Source organism: Rattus norvegicus, chromosome 8, assembly GCF_036323735.1.
Source record: "Rattus norvegicus strain BN/NHsdMcwi chromosome 8, GRCr8, whole genome shotgun sequence".
NCBI lineage: Eukaryota > Metazoa > Chordata > Mammalia > Rodentia > Muridae > Rattus > Rattus norvegicus.
Genome location: NC_086026.1, coordinates 75,218,741 through 75,243,819, shown reverse-complemented (window position 1 = coordinate 75,243,819; position 25,079 = coordinate 75,218,741). Strand labels below are relative to the sequence as shown.

The 25,079-nt window shown below is 42.9% G+C and overlaps 1 protein-coding gene across 3 annotated transcripts in view; it reads left to right on the top strand.

Moving 5' to 3' along the window:
• The first annotated feature begins 774 nt into the window (after positions 1-774).
• Positions 775-25,079, top strand: part of Zfp609 (zinc finger protein 609) — a 133,370-nt gene continuing 109,065 nt past the window's right edge. For 2 of the 3 annotated variants that reach the window (XM_039081824.2, XM_063265862.1), the window contains exon 1: positions 775-913. The gene's annotated coding sequence lies outside the window, so the exon portion shown is untranslated. The remainder of the gene's footprint in view (positions 914-25,079) is intronic. The other variant, XM_063265861.1, reaches the window with a different exon arrangement.

The window sequence follows — 25,079 nt, the reverse complement described above, 5'->3', positions numbered from 1 at the left end:
AAAAACTTAAGACAAATAAAAAAGGAGTTTGCGGGCCAGTGAGATGACTCAGTAGGTAAAGTTGCGCGCTGCCAAGTCAAAGGACCTAAGTTTGATCCCTAAAACCAAATGGTAGGGGGAAAGAAGCGACTCTCGAAAATTGTCGCCTGACCTGCATACGTGCGCCACGACACGTGTCCCGTCCCCCAACCCCCACCCTAAATTCTTTTCTTAAAATAGTTTGCCGAACTAAACGGCAAAATGGATGAGACCATCAAGAGCTGTGCACTTGTCTTCTGTTCTTTGTAGATCTGTTCATGTTCAGATCCCATGGTCTTTCCTCTTTCCACGGTGAAAAAACATCTGCATTTAAGATCTAACGCTTCTCCAGAGACTTTTCGGTGAGAAGTCTTATCCAGCCAGAAATCTTTGCTCGAGGAGAGAGCACTGGGTTCAAACTGTCCAGCCCTGGCTTCTGAGCTTATCTTAGTTTCAACCCGCCCGCCAGGTTTTCCAGCATTCTTTTCTCAGGGCTCGCAGCAACAGCGCATTTAGAGACCCAGGACTTAGCTCCTACATCCAGGTTCCGGGTTTCCTCGCGCACTCGCCCGCTCCAGACTCCACAGCGCACGGAATCCGGATCCGAGAGCACGAGAATCCAGTGTCCGGGTCTTCCAGGCTGCCCTGGTTGTCCGGGATCGCGGCGGCGGCGGCGGCGGCGGCGGTGGCGGCAGCGGCGGCTGAGAGACCCGCAGCCCCGGACACAGCGGCCCCGGCCAGGCGGGGCGGAGCGGCGCGGGGAGGGGCGGAGAGCCGGGGCGGGGAGGGGGAGGGGCCGCGGCCCAGATGGCGGCCCGGGGCGCGTAGCAGTGGTGGCTCTGCGGCCCGGGGCCCCGGGCGGGCGGAGGTGGCGGCTCCCGGGACCGGCCGCGCGGTGAGTCTAAGCTTTGTGTGGAGCCGGGGCTGGGAGGGGGGGAGGCGACGCCGAGGGAGGCCCGGCGCCGAGGGGCGCGGAGGGCGCCGGGGCAGCGGCGCCGGGCGGAGGAAGTGGGGGTTGGGGGGGCCGGGGCGGAGCGAGGGGAAGGTGTGTGCGGGGAAAGCGGGGTCGTTGCGTGGGTGGGGGAGGGGGCCTGAGGTGAAGTTCAAAGCGTGGCCCGGGCGGTTCGGGCTGAGGGCGGCGGTACCCAGGATAGTCTCTGGTCTGGCCAGGTGGTAGGGGCAGGCCAGAGAGTTTTCTGAGGCTCCGCTGAGGGGGCCCCGGGGCGACTGGGGCTCGTTAGGGACTCGGGGGAGCGTCGGGAGCGTCGGGTTGAAAGCAGGACGTGTGCGCGGCCCGGGAAGGGGAGCAAGGTGGCTGGGAGCGTGCAGTCAGTAGGTTGTGGGTGTGTGCGCCTTCCCAGTCTTAGGTCACATTTACTCTTGTCCTTTTCTTCAAGATGGAGGGATCCCTAGGCCTGGACTTTAAACTGCTGTCCCTGTATCCCCGGGAGGGTTTGAGACCCTGTCCTGTTTGGAAAACCCATGCTGCCCTCTTTTCCCTTTATGTGTAATTACGGTTGGATCATCTCTGTGCTTTGCTCACATTCTCCTTCCTCCCTCTGGGGCTGAGGAGGAGGAGACACATCTGACCAATTAATGTGTGTTTGTGAAACAGGCAGCGGCAAACAGTCATTTCGGCTTCTAGGAATTAGGCTCACACAGGGTGGAGAGAGCAGAGCCCTTCAGGGGGAATATTTCTGAACAAATCACAGATGATTAAATTCTCTCAGAAACCGCTTCCTACCTAAATGAGAGTGGGAAAGATGGGGGAGAAAGCCTGTCTGTTTCCAGCCATGTGTCTAGAGCCCCAGGGGTTGAGGAGAGTCCCTAAGCCCCCACAGGCCTCTCTTTTCTGTATTAGGCTTTGCACTGCAGCCTTGAGTTAATTTCACCCCTGCTGCTTTGTCTTGGGGAAGGGAGTGCTGGTTTAGGCTGTTGTGAGAGATGACTGTTCTGCTGCTACACAATAGTCGTGTCATTTTATCGGGAGTGCTACCCCAGGGCTGAGAACTGTTGCAGCAGAGATAAACCGGTCCTTCTCACCCGCCTATTGTGTACACAGTGAAGGTCATAGGTTCAAGTCTTGTCTGAGAGCTTTGGATATGCTCCATCTCCCAGGCTCCTCAGTGCCATTTTCTTCCTTTTCCAGACTGGGGCTTGCCATTGGAGGAGGCCAGACAGAAAGGCTCTTCTTTTTGAGTGAGGAACAATGCAGGGCTCACTGGCACACATTTTTCAGAAGAATAGAGGATGCCAGCCATGTTGTGCCTGCCTCTTTGGTTAGCCTGTAACTAAGTTGTGGAGGAATAGCGTCTGGGACACGCCACCCTCATGCTTTGTGGCAGACCTTTGAGGAAGGTGACTGCAAGAAGAGGGTTCTGTACTTATATAAAACATCGTATTTAAATGTTTTTGTATAGAAATGAGACTCTCCTGCAGTTATTTTTGTTTGTTCTCTTAGGAAAACCACTAAAGACCAGTATATAAGTAAGATAGGGGAGTCAAAACCGGTGCCCCTCCCCCAATAGGGACTAACTAGTTGCCCAGACTGGTCTCTAACTCAAAATCCTTCTGCTTCAGCCTGCTTAGTGCTAGCAATTACAGGAATGCACCTCTGCCCTGCACCCAGATACCTTTTTAAATGGTGACTTCCTGGTGAATAATTACATAACAAAAAAAAAGCCGCTTTAATTTGCCCAAGACAAGCTTTGAAAACAAAACTTTCCCTTTATAATACAATACTTAACTAGAGAGGATGATTCTCAGGTATTGTGGAGAGAAATTAGCCACAGAGCAGAACTGCTAAAAATCATTTGGATCTAGTATTAGAGAAGGATAGGAAGAATCATATCCTTGACGGTGTCATGAAAGTCTCCAAGCAGTGTTTTGGTACCATTAAGTCTGCCTCTGTCTCTGTCTCTCTCAGTTACATATATATAATCGATTACTGTAAATATGTAACAATTACATATACACAGGGGATTGTCTTCAGTAGATAGTGGATAAAATAGCTAGCTAACCATTTTCTGTAGTTTATCACTGAACGGGCACTTTGGCCTTTGGTTTTGGGTAAAGGTCTTTCAAGACAATAAGTGCTAATTGTGGTCTCTCCCACCATTTTCCTTTTATATCATTGAGTTTCTTTACGTTTAGATGGTGGGACTTTGATAGGAGAGAACAGGTTGTTTAGACACTTAATTTTTTTTATAGTAGAACTGTCTTTAAGGCTTACTAAAGTATTGTCTGCCCTAGACTGTATGTCCCAGGCTTCTTAGCATGCCCCAGTTAAACTGAATTTAAGGCTTTTTTCTTCTTGGGCTGTTAGTGTGTTTTCTTGAGTGTTGCCAGTGAAGGCAGACCCTCTCATTAAGTTTGCCTTGATTAGATTTAGTAGTCTCAGAATTGGACATTTGAGTGTGGCCATCCCTTAGATAGCATTTTGAGTGACTATGTTTCAGAAGTCACTTTGAATTCTTCACCTCCACCTTCTTGGTAGGAATATTTCCTTGTGTGAAGTCTTTATAGCTAGACACATTAGTGCTTATGATTATGTTGTGTGTGTGGATATGGCTCCTGTACTAATATGTTATAGTTAGCATTTAGCAGCTAAATGCCTGGAACAGGATAATTTGTTGAGGGGTTACTGATTGCTCTGTTAAGTGGAATTGCCACTCCTTATTTATCTGACTATCAACACTTGAGCTTGAGCTCAGGCATGGAGGATACAAACATAAGGGATATTTGTTCTCCAGTAGTTGCCTCTCGCTTCCTCTCTCTACTTCTTTGCCAGGCATCTTAATATTTCCACTGCTCCAAAGGCAGCTTAGCAATTATTATTTTCATTGTGGAAAACTAGCGTGGATGGGACTCTGGCCAGGCATGGAGATAAGATAGCCTGTGGTTGTGTGGCAAGTTTTCTTTTCATCGGCTTAATTCTCACATCTACTTTACTTTTTAAAAACAGTTTTCTTCTTTAAAAATAAAAAGAGCAACATTGCAATGAAAATGAACAGAACACAAACCTCACAGTATGTTAAGTAGCACCTTCATATCGTCTCTGACAGGCAGAGTGAAGATGGGAGGTGCTGATTGGCAGGCTCTGGGTCCACTCAGTGTCAGTGAAGGACTCTTTTCACTAGGGAACAGGTAATTCACCGAAGCACCTGCCTAGCAAGGCGTGTGGCGTCAGCAGCAGCTGTGCAGCTGAAGAGGGTTATTGAGCAGGTGGCTGAAGAATCACATGCCACACTGACAAGAAAATACTCAGTCCTGTGTGGCGTAGGCTCCGCTCACATGTGTGAAATTGCACTTTGTTTCACGTTTCTTAATGCCTATTGTTGATTTGTGAGTGAGCTGGTAATGGAATAGAGAAAAAAGATTCTTTTCTGATAGCATGCCTTAGTCATGGCCCTACGTGGCCCTATTGTACTTCTGGAAGTTCTGGCTTTCTGCCCCATGAAAGGGAAGGAAATAGTGGTAATTCAGTGCTTCTAGGACTTGCTTATTAGAAGGAAATGGGAAACAGAAAATGCTTTGCTGTCTCGATGGTGAAACAGCTCACTGGGAGGATGCCCAGATAGTTGTTTGCAAAGGGTCCAACTGACTTTGCTCTGCTAGGTCACCTGAAGCTTCTTATGCAAAAAATTTGCATGCTTCTATTTTACAGATATCATTTCCTCCACGAAGTTTGCATTTCTTCAGTTTGCAGCACCCCCCCCCCGCCTTTATAACTTTTTCTTGATCTTCCTAATGTTACTTATTAAAACCAAATTATCACCAAAGGGCCAAATGATGTTAAAGAGCTATTTCTATTAAATATTTATTTTAAAAACAATAAAATAAAAGCAACTACTGCATTTCCTGTGATTTGGAACAATATATTTTGAGGATTTCTGAAAATTCATAGATTTTTCTTTTAGATTGCTGTTACCGTCTTCAGTTAGCATGATTTCCCATCTCCATGTTCATTGAGGCAGTTTGCTCTCTCATCTCTTTCTGAGATGGTGTCTTCCTGTGTAACCTGGGCTGGCATTACAAGACAAATACCACCACTCTTGGCCCCAGGCTAAAATTATCAACAAGTAACTTAATGTTTGTTTTGTGATAATATTCTATACCAATGGTCCTTCTCTTATCATGTACCCATACCCAGGAATGGGTATAGCCAAGAGAAGTCATAGGAATTGAATTCACAGAGTATCAAAAGGAAAGAAACTATATCAACTGTTCTAAAGTTCAGATGTCTTTCTCTGAGCTCAGTAGACCCAGTAGAGTGAAGGTTCTAATTTGTATGTGTGTGTATTTATGTTTGTATGTATATATGTATGTATTTATGTGTGTGTGTGTGTGTGTGTGTGTGTGTGTGTGTGTGTGTGTGTATGTGTATGTCCCCATCTCCTTCCTTCCTGTGGCTTCTTGGGATTGAATTTAGGTTGTAGACTTGGAGAGGCAAGCACTGTCATGGGTTTGTTTTGTTTGAATTGTTCATAAACTTGCAGGTCCTCTCCTGTCACTCTGTGGCACCTCCTTGTGCTGCCCCCCTCCCTCTCTCATCGCCCATCCTGACTCTTTGCCCTGAAGACTTCTCCAGCAGAGTAGAGCACTAATTACTGTCCTCCTGTAGTCACAACCCAGACCCTCCCCCTCCTTCCTTCTCACCTCGCTGTCCTCCCCTCCCCCTCCCTTGCTTTAGCAGTAGTAGTTGGGCTGTGAGCAGCCAGATCAATGAATGAGACACATCTAGATCCAAAAGGGTTGAGTTTTTCATACTTCTCTTGCGGTTTGTTCTTGGGTCAGAGTTCAGAAATCAGAAATGGCAAATACCCATTACATCATATCTAGTCCAGCACTCAGGGCAAACCTTGGGTTTTTTCTCTTCTGTGATTTTTCCTTGGAGGTGAGAGCTGTCTGATACTAGGCAAGTTCTGAAATTGCCTTATTATGCTCTATGGTATTAATTCTCTCCTTCCACCATATTGGTACCAGAGAGTGGACTCATGTTGCTAGGCTTGGCAGCTCCCCTGAGCCATCTCTCCAGTACCTGTGGAGAGCCGCATTGTTGTACATGTCATGTGGAGTATAGGGAATCCAGTTAGCAAATGGCCAGGGTAATAGGTGCCACACAACCTTTGGAACCAGATCACAGCCTGGAATCCAGATCTCTCTTAGGGTTACACTGTTAGGGTACATTGGATGCGTGGTGCCACATTGCTTACCATTACCTGTATTTGCTCTGCTAATATATAGCTTACAGGTTTTTGGTGTGATGTCAGCACCATTCCTAGCAATGTTTCTAAGTGGCACTTTCTGCTGGTTTATAAAAAAATTAATCCTCCCGGCTTCTGCTCCTGTAATGATAACTCTGCGATTAATTATTAATTATTAAATGCCTAGACCATAAACTTTGGCTTATTATTCCCTGACTAGTTCGTAACTTACTTAACCCATTCATACTGTTCTATGTCTTCTGCATGGTTAGTTACCTCTCCTTCAGTATTGACCCACTTCTTCCTTCACATCTTAGTGCCTCCCTTAATTCTATCACTATTTCCCAGAATCCTCTCCCTGCCAATGTCCCACCTCCTGTTTCCTGCCTCAGCCATTAGCCATAAGCCTTTTCATTGACAGATGATGCTTATAAGAGATTCTCTCTACACTGGTTGGCTATGAATAAACCTTGTAAGCTTCAGTTACAAATCCTGAAGTTTGGTGTGAAATTCAAATGCTTACCTTCAGTCTAGTACAAGGTTCGTTTTTAGAGCTTTAATATGTACTTTCAGTTCAAACTTGCTGAAGCTTGCATCCTCTTACTGTTCTTCCGATTTCTGTAATTCACGACTGTTGACTTAGCACCTCATCTGGCCAGTTACTGAAGAGCCTGCTTTCCATTTACTTGACTTTCTTCCTTTTTTTTTTTTTTTTTTTTTTTTTAATGTCATGCCCATGGAAGTCAAGAGAGGGCATTCAATCCCCGGGGACTGGAGTTGGGGATCAAAGCCAGCTCCTCTGGAAGAGTAGTTTGTGTACTTTGTGCTCTTTCTTAAGCCCTGACCCATCTCTCTTGCCCTGTTTATCTCACTTCTTTCCTTAGCTGATCTAGCTCAGGTTTTCTCCTCTGTACATCTGTGCAGTAATCTCATGGCATGTTCTTTCTTTGTTCTGTACTACATGTTGCTGCCATATTATAATTAATTATTGTGCTAGGCCAGGCATGGTCCCTGTTCTACTAGGACATGTAGTCTAATGAGCAGATAGTCAACTAATGAATATGTAATTATGAATTTAAATGCTTTTAAAAGAAAATCACTTGGTTTTAGAATAAGTAACAAAGAAACCCAACATGGACTTCTGGGGAGGTGGGTTATTTTGTTTCTTTAAATTTTAACTATTTTTATTTTATGTATGTGAATGCTTTGCTTGCGTGCATGCCTAAGCACTTCATGCATACTCGATGCCCACAAAGGTCAGAAGAGGGCATTAGATCACCTGCAACTGGAGTTATAGATGGCTGTGAGTCACCATGTGGGTGCTGGGAATTAAATCAAGGTCCTATTGATCTGTGCTCCTAACCATCTCACCAGTTCCCCAGCCTTCAGTCTCATTGATTTATTTATGGTCAGAATGCCAGTATGTAGCCTTGACTGGCCTGGACCACACTGCTCAAACTCAAAGGGATCTGCCTGTCTGTTTCCTGAGTGCTGGGATTCACTAAAGGTCTGTGCCATCATACCTGACCTAGCATAGATTTTTAAAATAGTAATTTGGAACATTTTTTGCCCTTACTTTAAAAAAATATAAAGAAATCTAACCTACTAATGTAGGCTAATATTTAAAACTATTTGCTGGGCAGTGGTGGCACACAACCTTTAATCCTAGTACTTTGTCGGGGGTGGCCAGAGGCAGGTAGATGTCTGAGTTCAGTGTTTTCCTGGTCTACAGAGTGAGTTCCAGGATAGCCAGGGCTACACAGAGAAACCCAGTCTTAAAAAACCAAGATAAATAAGTGAATTATTTAAATCATTTTTAGCTCTCGTGTGTGTGTGTGTGTGTGTGTGTGTGTGTGTGTGTGTGTGTGATTTTATGTGTGGGTGGGTGCCGTGGTGCACGTGTGGAAGTCACTTTTATTCTACCCTCTGCTGTTTGTAGGTTTTAAGATGTGAACAGTTGCCAGCCTATGGGGAAGAGCCTTTAGCCAGTATACCATTCTCACTTGCTTCTTGGCTTATTGCAGATCTTTTTGTCTTGATCAAATCTGGCCTTCCTCAGCTTTATTTTATGTTTCCGTCTATCCATAGCTTTCTACGGCCATCCCGATAACGTGTGTTGTTCACGTTGTCGGCCATCCGATAACTTACCCTGTGTCTTTCAGTTCGTTTTTCTTTCCTATTGGAATGCTCTTTTGTGCTTCCAAGGCATTCACATCCCCAGTCCATACCTTCCTTTAAACTAGTACAATGCTTAGTGCCCTTCTGGAAGCCTTTTACCTACATTTTTACTCATTCTCCTATCTCCAGAACTGATCTCATTTTTCTCTATGTCCCTCTAGGTTTTGTGTGGGGGGGGGGGGGAGGGGAGGAGTCTAAGATCTCTGTTACAGGACTTTATCACTTTATCATACACTGCCTTAAAGGATAATTATTTGTGGATGTATTTTTTTCCTGTCTCATTCTAAGTTCTGTAAGACAGCTCTGTCTTCCCTGTTCTTTTGTCCCCCTGTAATTCCTAACCCAATGCTTTGAATATAATTGTGCATAATTAATGTTTGCTGAATTGAATTAGACTTAGACTTTAAAAAAGAAGCAACTTCCTGTGATTTTTTTTCAAACCTCTTTTATAGTAAAACAAATTCCATTCAACACATTTTACCCAAAAATGAATAAACTAGGAACGAGGCAGACTGACTGGCTTAAGAAACCCTTCTGATTCAAGACAGGCGTTGTGTCTTACTGCTGTGACATTGCGGGCTCCGTGCACGCTAACTTGGAGGGGTGTGTGCAGAGTGTGTGCAAGGTGAGCTACTCACAGGAGCAGCCTGATTCTGCTAGAGAAATAGTACTGGGTACTCTAGGTCTTGCTGACCTTCTTAGGGGTTCGTCTCATTCTATTGGATTCCTACCGTATGTGAGATACTGTTCAGCTTCTTACGAGGTGTCTGTGAATAAGACAGACCACGTCAAAACCAGACACTGTGGATTATCTTTGTGAGTGAAGAGGTTTTGCTCTGAGCCCAGGCTGGCTTTGAAGCCTTCCTCCTGCCTGGCCTTCCACAGTGCTGGGATTACAGGCTTGAGGCACCGTGTCTAGCAGGTTGTGTCTTCTAAAAGAAGATTTGAATAAGCACAGTAAGCAATTATATAGTATTAAAAGGTGGAGGAATAATGTGGGGGAAGCAAACTGGGGTGAAGAGGCTGGAAATGGGATCAAGTGGGAGGTTAGCAGCTTTCAATGAGATTGGTTGGCATTGGTGTTCCTGGATCGTTATAGACTCCTCAGATTGGTGGCTGATTTTTCTGCCCAGCAGAGAGGAAGAGGCAATGTCTGCAGTTGTTCCAGCGTCCAGGTGACTCTGAAGGGAAATAGCTACTTGTTAAGTCTTTTCTGCTGGCTGGCATTCCTGGAAGTCAGTCACAGTGACAGTTGTTCCCAGTCGTCTGGAAGACACCAGGGTTAGAAGCAGCTCCCTGAAGAATGGGATTTGCATTTCTGCTGGCTAGGCCTTGGGTGTCTGGAGTCATGGGTGAGTTAGGTCTCTAGATTTTCTCCTTTCTCAAGAAGAAAAGGCCAAAATTTTAACTGCCCTTTTTTTTTTTTTGGTTCTTTTTTTCGGAGCTGGGGACCGAACCCAGGGCCTTGCACTTCCTAGGCAAGCACTCTACCACTGAGCTAAATCCCCAACCCCCGCTGCCCTTCTTTCTAGTAAGGCTTCAGCAGGTTGGACTTAGCTCTTTAATCTAAGACCATGGCTCAGCAACATGGCCATGCCTATAGTCATAGCACTTGGGAGGTGGAGGTGAGTGGGTCATGAATTAGAAGTCAGCTTTGGCTACCTGGTGGGTTCTAGGCCAGCTTGAGTTACGTAGTGAGGCCCTACATCACAAAGTGGTGCAGCAGCTCAGGGGTAAAGGTACAGGATAGCCTGAGTTCAGTGCCCAGTACTCAGGTGGTGGAAGGAGAGAACCAACTCCTACCAAGCTCTTCACAAGAACTGTGATGCATACTTGTGAGCATGTGCATGCATGCGTGTGCACGCTCTATACACATATGCACAAAGTAATTTATAACAACAACCAAAAAACCCAAAACAAACTGCCTACTTTTAAAAAGTGAAGGTTGGGGTTTTTGTTTCTCAACATGTAGGCTATGCCGTAGTAGGGTCACTACCTAATTGAGCAGTTTGTGAGTAAAGTCCAGGTACTGTGGTGTGTGTGCGTGCGTGCACTTTTGATTTCTACCCTTGACTTTCTAGCCTTTGTAGTTAATTATTTTTCCTATTACACCGTCGCCTTTTTCTTTTTCCTTTTTTTTTTTCTTTTTTTTCCCCTGAATAGGGTTTCTTGGCTGTCCTGGAACTCAATTAGACCAGGCTGGCCTCAAACTCACAGAGATCCTCCTGCCTCTGCCTCCCAAGTGCTGGAATTAAAGGCATGTGCTACCACTGCCAGGACCCATCACCCCCCCCTTTTTTTTTTAACACATGAAACTGATAGGAAAGACCACTGTTTTAGTAACTTCTGGAAAGCTAATGTTTCTAACTAATAATAAAAGCTAGAATATCATATTTTTGTCCTTGGTTTGTGTTGGTGCAATTTGTAGACATCTCATCATAGCCTCTTGGTTCTATTTTATGACATTGAAAGTAGCTGTTTTAGTCACTCTTCTGCTGTTGAAGACACACCATGGCTCTTACAAGAGAACGCACTTAACTGGGTTCTTAACAGCTTCAGTGGCTTAGTGCAGTATCATGATGGCTTGCAGGCCATGGTGATGATGATAGGTAGAGATCTATTTTCTGAATCACAGGCAGAGAGACAGATTGTACCAGCTATAGGCTTTTGAAACCTCAAAGCCTACTCCCCAGTGACACACTTTCTCCAGTAAAGCCACACCTACTTCAACAAGTCCATACTTACTACTCCTTCTAATCCTTTCCAACAGTTCCATTCCCTGTGACTAAGCATTTAAATATATGAACCTATGGGGGCCATTTTTATTCAAACCACCACTGTAGGTGAGGTGCAAGGCAGTGTTGGGACCTGTCTGCTCTGTTTTTAACTGTGTATACTACCAGATTATACAGTTGTAGTGTACAAGAGGACCTATTAGTCGTTATACCTAAATAGACTCTTTATGACACATAACATTAAAATGTTTTTTGTGTTGTTTTTGTTTTTGGGATCAAACACAATGCATTTTGTGTGTCAGGCCAGCACCTTACCTCAAGTTCCTGTACTGCCAGGGCTATACAGAGAAACCCTGTCTTGAAATAAGAAATCAAATAAACAGAAACCTTTATTATATAGAGAGAAATTTCAAATTTGTCTTTCTAGTTTTGCTTGATTTTTATGTTGCACCCAATTGGTTGCAATCCCAGGCCCTAAAAGTTCTTTTTTTTTTTCTTTTCTTTCAATGTTTATATTTATATGTGCATTGGTGTTTTGCCTCATATATGTTTGTGTGAGGATGTCAGATCAGCCTAAAACTGGAAGAGTTGCAGGCTCTTCCAGTTGTGAGCTGCCATGTGAATTCTGGAATTGAACCCAGGTCCTCTGGAAGAGCAGCCAGTGCTCTTAACCTCTGAGCCATCTCTCTATCCACCCACCCACCCCCCAAGTTCTGAAATTCACATCCATGCTAAGGAAAATCTGTTACTTTTAGGCAGTCTGTAGACTCTAATGGCGAGTGTCTAGGCAGACTTCCCATTGCCTTTCTTTAAGGGTCTTTTGTATTTGATACCTGAAGGAGCCACACATTTTCAGAATGTGTAAGTGGTAGTTCCAGGTAATCCAGAGCTAGATAGAAATATACTGAATATAGGAGATAAAAGCTACAGTTGGGTGTGGAGTCACATGGCTTTAATACCACTACTTGGGAGGCAGAAGCAGGTGGATCTTTATGAATTTGAGGGTTTGTGGCGAGCCTGATCTACATAGTTCCTGGACACACAGAGCTATCCCAAACCTATCTATCTCAACCACACAGTCCTGCCCCCAAAAGAAATATCAATATTTGAAGTTAATGTTAAAGCAAAGGATTAAAAGGACCTGTGATGGTTTGAATGTGCTTGGCCCAGGGAGTGACACTATTAGGATATGTGGCCTGGTTGGAGGAAGTGTGTCACTGTGGGGGTGGGCAAAGAGAACTTCCTCCTAGCTGCCTGAGGATGCCAGTCTTCTCCTAGTAGCACTCAGATCAGGATGTAGTTCTCAGCTCCTCCTGTGCCATACCTGCCTGGATGCTGCCAGGCTCTCACCTTTATCGTGATTAATAACTGATATCATGATTATCATGATAATTAACTGAACCTTGGAACCTGTAAGCCAGACCCAATTAAATGTTGCTGTGGTCTTGGTGCCTGTTGACAGCAGTAAAACCCTAAGACAGGACATACAAAACAGATGGTTAGTCAATAGTTTTAGAGAGTATAGGGAGGGGAAAGGAGTGTCTTGAAAAGTCACAGAAAAACGGATTGGGTGCAACATAAAAATCAAGCAAAACTAGAAAGACAAATTTGAAATTTCTCTTTATATAATGAAGGTTTCTGTTTATTTGATTTCATATTTCAAGACAGCGTTTCTTCGTACACCCCTGGCAGTCCAGGAACTACTTGGTAGATGAGGCCAGCATTGAACTCAAAGATCCTCCTGCCTCTGCCTCCTGAATACTGGGATTAAAGGTGTTGTGCTGCCGCCACCTGGCTATATTTTTTTTAGCAGGCTGAGGCATTAGGATTTCAAGCAGAAAGCCAGTCTAGGTTATATAGTGAAATCCTCTCAACAAACAACAGCACTGATAAAAATGGGAAGGCAGGGCTGGGGATTTAGCTCAGTGGTAGAGCGCTTACCTAGGAAGCGCAAGGCCCTGGGTTCGGTCCCCAGCTCCGAAAAAAAGAACCAAAAAAAAAAAAAAAATGGGAAGGCAGCAAAGTGGGCATGGTGTCATGCACCTGCAGTCCCAACACAACTGAGTCAGGATTGCTGAAAGGTGAAGCCCAGGCATAGCGAGACCCTGTCTCAAAAAAAAAAAAAAAAAAAAAAAAAAAAAGAGCAGATGATGACTTGGCTTGGCTTGAGGAGATAAAGGCACCTGACGACCTGGGTTCAGGTCCTAAAACCCATATGGTGAAGGAGAGCACAAGTTGTTATCTGACCTCAACATGCACATGTCTACACATACACAGGTAGAGCTGCTAGGATAAGTAATAACAGATGTCTATCTGTGTTTGTCCTTGGGTATTACATGATATATATGTACATACATATAGTCATGCTGTGGTAGATCCACCAAGGTCAGAGAACAGCGTGTGGGGCTTAGGGTTCAAACTCAGGTTGTTAGGCTTGGCAGCAAGCGCCCTTACCTACCTCAACAGTCTGTGATTCTTTACCTTTTCCTGTACTCTTTTTTTTTTTTCTTTTCTTTTCCTTTTTTTCGGAGCTGGGACCGAACCCAGGGCCTTGCGTTTGCTAGGCAAGCGCTCTACCACTGAGCTAAATCCCCAACCCCTCTTTACCTTTTCCTTTTTCCATTGTACCATGCTGTTTACCTCCAAACATCATCTTGATGATAAGTCCTATATAAAAGCATTTAGGTAATGGCATCAATCTTACTTAGCATTTGAATAAATGCATTTGTTATTTCTGTTTTCTTTTGCTTTCATCCTGTTTGTATGTGGCTCTAGTTCGAGTGGCATGTGGTCAGAGGACAACTTCGTGGAGTTAGTTCTCTCTACTTGAATGTAGTTCCAGGATTGGCGCACGATTTTTACCAACAGAACCATTTTGCCACCCCAGTAAATGTTATCCGTAAGTGAAGTATTAAGGGTCTGAAAGCTGAACTGTGGTGGTGCACACCTTTAATCCCAACACTTTAATCAGGAGGCAGAGGCAGGTGGATCTCGAGGATGAGTTCGAGGATAGCCTGGTTTACCCAGTGAGTTACAGGACTGCCAGGGATACATAGAGAAATCGTGACTGGAAACCCACCCTCCACCCCTAAAAAAATCCTAAAGATCTGGTTCCATTGGTAAAGTGCTTTTCATGTAAACATAAAGACCAATAGTTCAGATTCTCAGGGCCTGTGTAAAAGCTGACTGCAGTAACATGTGTGTAACCCCAGTAACATTGTGGCTGTGGGGTGGGGGTGGGAGTGGGGATGGGGATGGGGTGCGTGGGTCCCTGCCACAGTGTAAGTGGACAGCGATAGAGGAAGATGCCTTCTCAAGCACACTGTGTACAAACAAGTGCAGTATTACAGTTCTTCTGTGACATTAAGGTGTGATGTGTGTGCATAGGTGCTTTCTATCACTCTGTCCTGTTTGTTTGGCATGAGGTTTCTCCCTGAACCTGGAAGCTGGCTGGGTTTTTTTCACCTAGCCAATGAGCCCAAGCAGTTTTATCTGTCTCTGCGTCACTCAGTGCTGGTGTTACAGCAGTGTAAGAGGCCATGCTTACACAGTAAGCATTTCTAACTGCTGAGACACTTTTTTTTTTTTTTTAATTAATGAGACAGGGTCTTGTGTAGGTCGGGCTATTGGAAACTCACTATGTAGCCAAAGATGACCTTGGACCTCTTAAGCTCAAGGATTATTTTATTGGAATTTAAAAGAAAAGCAGTACAGGTTAGGTAAAAATCCTGGCAGCCATTAGGAGGCGAGAGAGGAAAAGGTCTCACCTTTTAAATTAATCATGGAGTAGAAATAGAGATCACTTATTAAGGAAGGAAAACATGCTCCCAAGACTGGAAGTGGGCTAGTGCACTGAGGAATGAACCAAGAAGTGTGACCTTGAGTTCTTAGTCCTCCTGCTTCCACTTTCCAAATGTTAGAATTTGAGAAATGTACCCCCAGACAGATAAGAATTTGAAGCCCTTTGAGGTTTTATTTCAGGACTACATATTATGAACAAAATGAAACATTGGTGAACCTCAGAGTGCAAGAATTGAATAAAAAATAACAGAAAGTCTCAAGCACTTTCTCAGGATGAGTAATTTCTAGTTAACAGTGGTAACTCCCAAATGAAACTGGAAGCTCTGGTAAGCGATTCCTAGAAAAACTGGGTCAGTGTGCTGCCTGGGAAATGCTGGGCATCATTAGGACATAATCAGAAATAAATAACAGTTTTCCCACTACATAAAACTAAGACGTGCCTAATATGTGTTACCGTCTTGTTCTGGTTGTACTTTGTGCTCATGGAAGTCAGAAGATGGTGTTAAATCCCTTGCAGCAAGAGTTACAGATGGTTGTGAGCTGCCACGTGGGTGCTGGGAATTGAACCCAGGTCTTCCACAAGATTTGTAAGTGTTCTTAACCGCAGAGCAGTCTCTCAAGCTCCTAACAGTTTAAAACCTGTTTCCTCCTCATCTTGCTGACAGTTGTGTGCTGTGCTGCTATACTTGCCCACATCCAAACCCCAGAGCTCGTTTCTATTTGTTGATTCATGTAGAGACTGGGTTTCACATGCTGTGCCTCACCTCAGATTACTTATAATCAGCAGTTACTCTGAACCTCTGGTTCTGCCTCTACTTCCTTAGTGCTGGGATATCTTTCTACGCCTGGTTTATGTAGTGCTGGGGATTCAACCTAGGGCTTGGTATATACTAGACAGTCGCTCTTCTAACTGAACTACATCCCCAGTCGTCGTCATCCACCACCACCACTACCATCAATTTCACCATGCTGAGAATTGAATGAGCACCTGGCCTACCACTGCAGTGCGTTCCTAGCTTCTCTGTTTAAAGAGATTACTAAGCCTTGCTGAACCATGGAATGAACCTGTAGGTTTGATCACCAGTTCTTAGTGTCCATCCTTAGTGTCATCCTTGAGAATTCCCTCTCAAGTCAGAAGTGAATTCATTATACTTAAGTAGCTATCTTTATAAATGCTAAGTAACTAAAATGTGTTAACTCTACAGTTGGAGAAATTTAAAAATAGTTTTGTAAAACTTGTGTGAGAAGAGAGAATGTGTGAATGAGGATGCGTGTATGCCGCATGTGTGAAGGTTAGAAAACAACTTTGCGCCAGTTCTCACCTTCGACCTTGTTGAGGTATGGTCTCTTGTTTTTACTGTTGTGTTTTACGCCAGCCTAACTGGTCCATGAGCATCCAGCTGTCTCCTATCTCCTGATTGTCCTGTTCCCACCTCCCATCTCTCTATAGCAGTGATGGAATTTCAGATGCATACCACTTCAGGGTTTGGTTTGGGTTTCTAGGGGGTTTTTCCCCTGTATTTTGAAAGATATTAATGAATAGTAATAGAATAGCCTCTCCCAATTACTCTCCCTCTGAATCCTATCATTTTTCCCACCACAGTCTCGAATTGATAGTTTCTTTTTCTTTGATTATTATTGTTACACATATGTATGTGTGTGGGTGTATGCACAAACACAGGCACACAGCCTGCTGAGTCTGTTCTGTTGTTGGTGTGTATATGTGGTTACAAGGCTGACCACTTTGTTGAACAACCAATAAGGAGGCTCATCTCTGGAAGAGGCTAATTCTTTCTCTCTCAGCAGTTATTAGTGTCTGAAGTTCTTTGTCTAGGAGTGAGCCCAAGCAAAAATCTCCCCTTTTCACATTAACATGCTCATTGATAGTGCCATTGTTCCAGTCTCGGGTTTGCAGCCATTTCTAGGAGAGAGCGTTTCACAGCTGGCGTCCTAGTTCCTATGAAGTTCTTTGAGCCATAGATTACAGGAGCTTCAGTGTGGATGTATCCACTGGGTCTGGGCTCCCCACAATCTGTTGATCTCTTTCTTGTGTCCTGTTGTGGATTCCTGTGATGGTCTCCATTTGATGGAAAGAGGTTTCTTTGATGAGAGGTGATTAGCTATATGTGTCCAGGAAAGGGGGCTCATGCATAAAGAGCTTAATTTTTATTTTATGTTTATTTTTATGTGCATGGGTGTTTTGTTTGTATGGATGACTGTTGACCATTTGCCTGCCTGGTGCATGTGGGGGACAGAACATAGCATTAGATCACCTTGAACTGGAATTATAGGTCCTTTACAAGAACAGCTATTGGTCTTAGAGCTCTCTTACCAGGCCCTACTATGTTGTTGCTGTTTGGTTGGTTGTTTTCTTGGTTTCTTTTGTTTCTGGCTGTCCTGGAACTCATTCTGTAGACCGGACTGATCTCTAACTCAGAGATCTGCCTGCCTCTGCCTCCCAAGAGCTGGGATTAAAGGTGTGCACCACCACCACCCAGCTGTTTTTTATTTTACAAGCAACTCTGTTGCATTAAAAGTTGGGTCTAATGGACACTGACAGAGCTTATGCTGTACCTGATAGAACTGAAGGAGAACAAAGCAAGCCAGATGGCTTCACTGCCAAGGGAGACCAGAAAAGGAAGTTCAGAGTCTCTCTCCTGCAAAGTTAAGATGTCATCTGGGAATCTCCAGGAATTATTGGCTCCCACCAGGATGAGCATGCCAGTGTTAGGAAGTCTGAGGTAAAACTACAGGATAGTTCTGGTGAGGGCTCACTCTGTGCTCAGAAAAGATCTTTTCCTGCTATATCCTCATATGACGGAAGAAGGAGCAGAAGAGAACACCAGCATTATTAGTTTGTTTGTTTGTTTGTTTTTTTCTAATGCTGGGTTCTGGGTATCAAACCTAATGATTTTACCCACTTAACTGTCTTCCCCACTTGCAGGTCAGGGTTTTTAAAGACTGGAACTCACTTAATCCTGATTCTGTTTCTCGTGTGTTGGGATTATAGGTTTTTAAAGTAGAAAAATAGATTTTTTTCTTTAATTTTTGTTTTTAGTTTTTGTTTTGTTGGTACACAAACTAACAGGTTTCTTTATAGCTTGTTTGTTTGTCTGTTTGTCTGTGATAGGATTTTTCTGTGTAGCCCTGGCTGTCATTGGCCAGGCTGGCCTTGAACGCAACCTTCCTCTGCCTCCCAAGTGCCTGGAATCAAAGGTGTTCTTCATAGAATTTCTATACACTTCTTTTTCCCCTGTTTTTTTGGGGGGGATGAGTCTCATTATGTAGCCTTGGCTAGCCTGGAACAGTATGTAGACTAGGCTAGCCTTGAACTCAAGAGATTCACCTCTGCCTCCCCAGTGTTGGAGTTAACTACTGGTTCATACTCCATTTTGATCGATGCCCACTTCATCTTCCTGCCACCTACCCACCCTTATACTTTATACTTCTATGCCAGAGTTCTTTCTACATGTTCCACACTCCCTACCCTCCTTTCTTAAAACCTACCTTCCCTCCTCCTGTTTCCCTTTCTAGTGTTATGGCCTCTAACCACATTCACTCCCTTGTAAGTACATTTGTATAAAAATTAGGGGCCAGGCATGGTGATACTTAACTTTATTCCAGCATTTTAGAGATAGAGGTAGGTGGATTTGTCAGTTTGAGGCCAGCTTGGACTGCAAAGTGGACTAAATAAATAAAATCCATATGTTTTTTTTTTAAAAAGTAGGATATACATATAAGAGAAAACATGCAGCATTTGTCTTTCTGAACCTTGCCAAACTATGTAGTCCAATATTGCAATATTGGAAATTCTCATAGGCTGGTTAGAGTTTGTCCAAATTTTCTTGCATTCATATATATATGTGTACTTATGTGTATGTTTAACTTTTATTATTGGTGGAAAGGGGTCATACATCAGAGGACAACTTGTGAAAGCTGTTTTTCTTCTTCCACTGTGGGTTTGTGGTCTGGAACTTTTAGGTTGTCAGGTCTGGCAGTAAGTGCCTTCACCCGCTGAGCCGTCTGCTGGCCCATTACTTTGTTTGTTAAGACAATGGCATCTCATATAGTCCAAGTGGACTTTAGATTCATTCTGTAGCCTAGAATCGTCTTGCTCTCTTCCTACCTTTACCTCTTAAATACTAGCATTAAAAGTGACTACCACCATGCCTGACTGACTGACTGGTTCTGTGCCATTTTGTCATGTAGAAAATCATAGTGTGTTCAATGCCACAGCACTAGGGTCCCTCATGTGTCCTTTTATAGCCATACCTTCTTCAGTTGCCCCATTTCACACCATCTTCCACAAAAAGTGTGTGTGTGTGTGTGTTTCTGGTTTTTTGTTTTTGTTTGTTTTTGTTTTGCTTGTTTAGCACTGGAGCTAGAACCCTATGAGGTGTTTTTCCTATTTGTCTTGCTCCCCTTCCAAGCTGGAGTGGACAGACTTCCTAAGGGAAAAGCAGGGGAGCTTTATCTACTATGTAGGAGTTAAAATTCAAAGGGGAAAGTAGGGTCTCAGGGGCTGTTGGTGGCAGCAGGATGCCACCCTTGTGAGCTCATGTGTCGCAACTCTGTGCTCCAGCAGGCTTCAGGCGCTGAGATTAAAGGCCTTTGCCACCATGTTCAATTTAAAGATTTATTTTTTAGTTATGTGTCTGTGTGTGTGGATGCGTGCACATGAGTTTAGGTGCCTGCAGACACCAGAAGGGGGCATCTATCCAGTCTCTCGGAGCTAGAGTTACAGGTGCTTGTGAGCTGCCTGATGTGGATGCTGGAAGCCAAACTTGGGTCCTCTGAAAGAGCAGTATGTGCTCTTAGCCATTGAGCCATTTCTCCAGTCCCTAAGTAAATTTCAGCTTAGTCTTTTAAGAGTATCCTGGAATGTTTGGGAGACTGTTTTATTAAAAATGTTAGGTTGGTGTGGTGGCTGGGGTTGTAATCCCAGCACTTAGGAGGTGAAGGAAGGAGGGTCAGACGTTCAGAGTGTTCTTCAGCTACTCGTGAGTTTAAGATCAGCCTGGCTTATGTATGACTCTGTCCTATAAACTAAATACCAAAGAAACATCGGTTTATTAATGATAATAAAGAGAGTGTTTTGTTCCTTGATTTTCTTAAAAGTCAAACAATGAAACTAGGGTTGAGCTCATTCAGAGGCAGAGCTGGGCTGTATCTAATGGTGGGAGGTTTGTGTGTGTGTGTGTGTGTGTGTGTATGTGTGTGTGTGTGTGTGTGTATGTATGTGTAAGAGAGGAACAGTGCTGAACATTTAATGAAAAAAATCACAATCAAATCTATTATTTAACTCTTGCTTTCTAAAAGCAACCTCTTCTAATATTTAATGTTTATTATATTTAATCCATCTCTTTGTTTTTGACATGGTCTCTATGTTTCTCAGGTTAGTCTCAAGTGCTTAGGTTCAGTAAGTTAATCTAGTTTGTCCTCTTGAGAAGCTGGGACTTAGATACATGCCACTGTGCTATCTCTTCCTGTATGTTATAAATAATAAATACTGTATTGTACTATTGTCCCTGTACCTTACTGACTCTTCCTAAGATGGTCATGTCACAGGTTTTTGGTTTGGTCAGCAATCATTATGTTGAGTTGATCTTTATTTGAGCCGTTTGATTCACTTTTGTGTTTCATGTAAGTCCCCCCCCCCAGTAAAATTTAATATCAATATCTTCTTTTTCGTTTATTATTTCTCTTTCACTAATATTTTCAGATCTAAGATCTTACCGTGAGGTCATATATTGAATCATAGTCTGTACCTTGGTTAATCCTTTTCTCTCTTTTTCCTTTTCTGTTACCCTTCAAAATATCCTAAGTTGTGATGTTTGATGGCATGATTCCTTTTGCACTGATATATTGCTTTAAATAGGGGCAGGTAGAGGTGCCCGAGGGACAAGTGTGGCAACCTGAGTTCAATTCCTAGAACCCATGTAAAGGTGGAAGGAGAGAATTGACTTCACAATTCTGTTACATAGTGAAGTACTGTAAATGTATTTTGTCTATCTATCTGTCTGTCTATCTTTGTTCATTTGTTTGTAATGGTTTGCTATTTAGTCTTGAACTATGTCTCCCAAGCACGTGGATAAAGACAAACACCGCCGTGCCTGCTAAATGCACAAATCTTATATAAAATCTTCTGTTAAGCCACATGACTACAAATCTGTTTCCTATCTAGAACTTTCCCAGTACTCTACAGTGTTTTCTCATTCTTCTACCCGGTCAGTGTTTACCTTCCGACATGACGAATCTGACAAATGGATGCTGAAGTCTGATAGAACTTTTATATTTATTGTGTACTTAAGTATAAGCTCATCTGTCTACTAGCTTAAAAACTTTTTCCTTTATAAAAAGAATTTTAGTTATGTGTTTGCTTGCATGAGTTTATGTGCACCATGTGTGCTCAGGAGCCCATGGAAGCCAGAAGAGAGTATTATCCCCTGAAATTGGAGTTACACAGCTAGAGTTGTGAAGCCATTATGTGGTTGTTGGGAAATAATCCAGGCCTCTGCAGGAGCAGTAAGCACTCTTAACTGCTGAGCCATCCTTCTGTCCTCTAATTCCATCTTTTCTGTTTCTGTTTTTGGTTTTGTTTTTCTTGTGGAGACAGTGACTTCCTGTGTAACTTTGGCTGACTTATGTAGACTAGGTTGGTCTAAAACTCAGAGATCACTTGCTTCTGTTCTGCCTCCTGAGGTCTGGGACTACAGGCATGTACCACCCTTTTTTTTTTTTTTTTTTTTTTTTAAAGTAGATACAGTCAGTCTTCAATTTCTAACTACTTAAGTTAGAATTCTTTTGACTTTATGATCATAAAACAATTATACATATTTAATAGGAGCCAATTCCAGATCCTTTCTTGAAAGTTAGATGGCTATTTTTCAGAGTTTGATTTTTGACATTTATATGTATCTGGACTGTATCAGGAAAGTTCCGGGGTGGGCTGCAGCTCCCAGTAGCCACTTAGTCATAGTGATAGGCAGTCATACTCTGTTGTACACTGAATTTTGAAGCTTCATCTTCAGCCTATAGATGAAGCTTGCTAAATGTATTTTGGGCGTGGGGACATATTCGGCTTGTGATGACTTTGTTGAGCTATAACATTGTAGGTCAAGGAATAGCTATCTATTCATAGGGGTTTACATGAGTTGGTTATGGTTATAACATCTGGTTTTGGACTAGCTCTATTTTGGAAGCAATTGTGAATAGATGAGCCTGAAAGTTAACAAAATACTAAAGAGCAATTAAACATTTTGAGAATCATGGAACCTGCTTTGTTTTATAACCTTCCCCTAGCTGGTCGATGTTGGTTTTGTTTTGTGACAGAGTCTTACCATGTATTCCAGTTGCCCTTGAACTTGCTATGAGGGTCAGGCTGACCTCACATTTGTGTTCCCCTGCTTTCAGCTATCTGAGTGGATTATGTGCATGTGCTATCATGCTGTCCTCCTCCATCCCTTGTGTTAGAGCTGGAAGCCAGGGCCTCACCCATGCCCTGTACAGTGGGACAAGTATTCTCTCACTGTTGAGCTGAGCTCTCCTATACACAACAACAGTAATAATTTTCCCTTTGGGGAAAATAAACTATAAAGTACTATATAGTACTTTAATTGCACAGGAATGGAGTGGCGGGTTTTTGTTGTTGTTAATACTTCAGAGAACCTTTGCCTTCTGCTTTTTGGCCTACTTACAGATCTTGATAAGTGTTTCCTATATAGGTCAGATTCATAAAGTGAATCTCTGTAGAGTTGGGGCTGAATTATTTATAGGTTTAATATGCCATTCATCTTATATGAAATACATTGGCTGACACAGAATGATATTGATAAATAACCAAGGATCTATACCTGGGCTCTGTTGAGTAGCTTTGTCCTGGTAGAAATGTCAGTTGCTTATGTGAAATAAAACAGGTCAAGCCTCATAATCTTTGTCTGGGAATAGCAGCCTGAAAGGACCATAAAACTATTCATGAGCTGCAGCTTAGAAAGACTTGGAGACAATGTTACTACAATTTCACTCTGCTGTCCTTATGTGAAACATGGTCAGGTGAGCCCAGTTGATTGGATCTGTCTTTTCAGATCGGTACAGTTAGTCTATTTTTTTTTTAATATTTCATCCCTTGGTGATATTCAGCAGAGATCTATGTTACTTGAGGATATGACACAGTTCCTTTGTTACAGTAATTAATGTAATAAATTAATGTAATGTAAGGAAGAGACCCAGAGGGAAGTTGATTGTTTTTCTCACAAAGCCCTGGGTGGAAATTGAGTTGGTTAGTGAGTTCTCCTGTAGTGCTGCAGGTGGAGAGGAGACTTACTCTTCTGTCTGAGTAAGCTCAGGGTGATCTACATGCTGCACTATCCTTATCAGAGGCCACCTAGGACCATGTGGTTTCAAGGCAGCATCTGAAATTCAGGGAAGATGATACAATGTGATTCCTTTCCAGCAACTTGATTGTATCCTGTTGATTTATTTTCAGCTGTCTATGCACATACACATATTGAACTTCACACAATTTATATCTGAAGGCTATCACGTTAGATCAATAGTTGGGTGGGTTGGAAGAGAGTCCAGATGTGTTTAAACCATGAGCTTCATACATTGACCCTGAGTGATTTTTGTTTTGTGGTACTGGCAATTGAACCCAGAGCCCTATGTATAACAGGTTAGCACTTCACCACTGAGCTGCCTACCCTGGGACTAAGAGATGTTGAAACGAGATGGACTCTTTCTGTCAGTCTTTATAGTATAAGGTTTTCTGAACCACATCTGAAAGTAGGAATAGCAAGTGGGGGCAGTATTTTATTAGCATATATTAAATAAACAATAGGTTCATTACAATATTTTCATATATGTTTTATTTTATTTACACCCATTTACCTCTTGCCCCTTCCCTCCTGCTGATCCTCTTCCTAGTCCCTGTTTTATTTTGAGGTCTTCTTTTTTTCCTTTTGTGTGAACCAAGGAATTTAATTAGGGTTACTTACAGGAGTGTAGGTTAGAGGTTATATATGAAGGAATACACAACTTACCACTGAAGAAAATGTCCACCTCTACTTTGTGAGGGTGATCTTGAACTTCTAGTCTTCCTACCTCTCCCTCCCAAGTTTTTATTATAACTGTGCGCTCCCACTCCTAGTTCAGAATTGAACCAGGCCTGCTGGGCGAGCATTCTTGGAGGCCTGTGTTGCATCCCCAGCTGGGTAGGAATCCTTTAAAAGGAGGCCCTCGACCAGTCTGTAGAAGAAAAGATGACCGCTCTTTCCCTTCATAGGACTCAGATGGTTATCAGTACAATCTGTAAATCGATTTGTTTTAAATCTTCCTTAATTTTTTTTTAACTCTTTTAAATGCTTTAGATGGCCTGTAGCTAGGTGATGCAGCACATTCTTATAATCTCAGTGCACAGGAAGCAGGGGGATCTTGAGTTCAATGCCAGCCTGGACTGAATAGTGAGACCTTGTATTTAAAAACAAACAAAACAAAAAGTGTGGCATTGTGGCACATCCCTTTGATTCCCAGCACTGGGAGGCAGAGGTAAACCTGGTCTATGTTCGGACAGCCAGGGATACATAGTGAGACACTGCTTATTAAATTGAATAAAAAAGAAGAGAGGGAGGGAGAAGGAAGGACGAAAAAGAAAAAAAGCTACTTAGTTGACTAATGAAGGATAACCATAAAATAGCCCAATATTTCAATCATTGAGAATTTGAGTTGTCTTATATTTTTAGTTTCATGTTCTCAGAACATGCTTAGAATTCCTCCATTTCATATAAGAGAAAGTAATATTTAATGATGAAGCTTGCTTAATTTTAGTGGAAATTTAAGTTCTGAAATCATTTCCTTTTTAAAAATATATTTCTTTTTTTACTTATGTGTGCATGTATATGCCACAGGTGTGGGAGGGCCTGTCAGACCAGAACAAGGTTTCAGATTTTCTGAGCTAGTGTTACAGGTATCTATGAGCTGCCCAGTGTGAGTGCTGGGAATTAAACACAGGATCTTCTGTTAGAACAATATGTACTTTTATTCTGAGCCATCTCTTCAGCCCCTGAAATCACATCTCTTGATTCTAAATTCACTTTTTAAAAAACTATAGAAAAAAACCAGAAGTGATTATAGTATATGCCTTTAA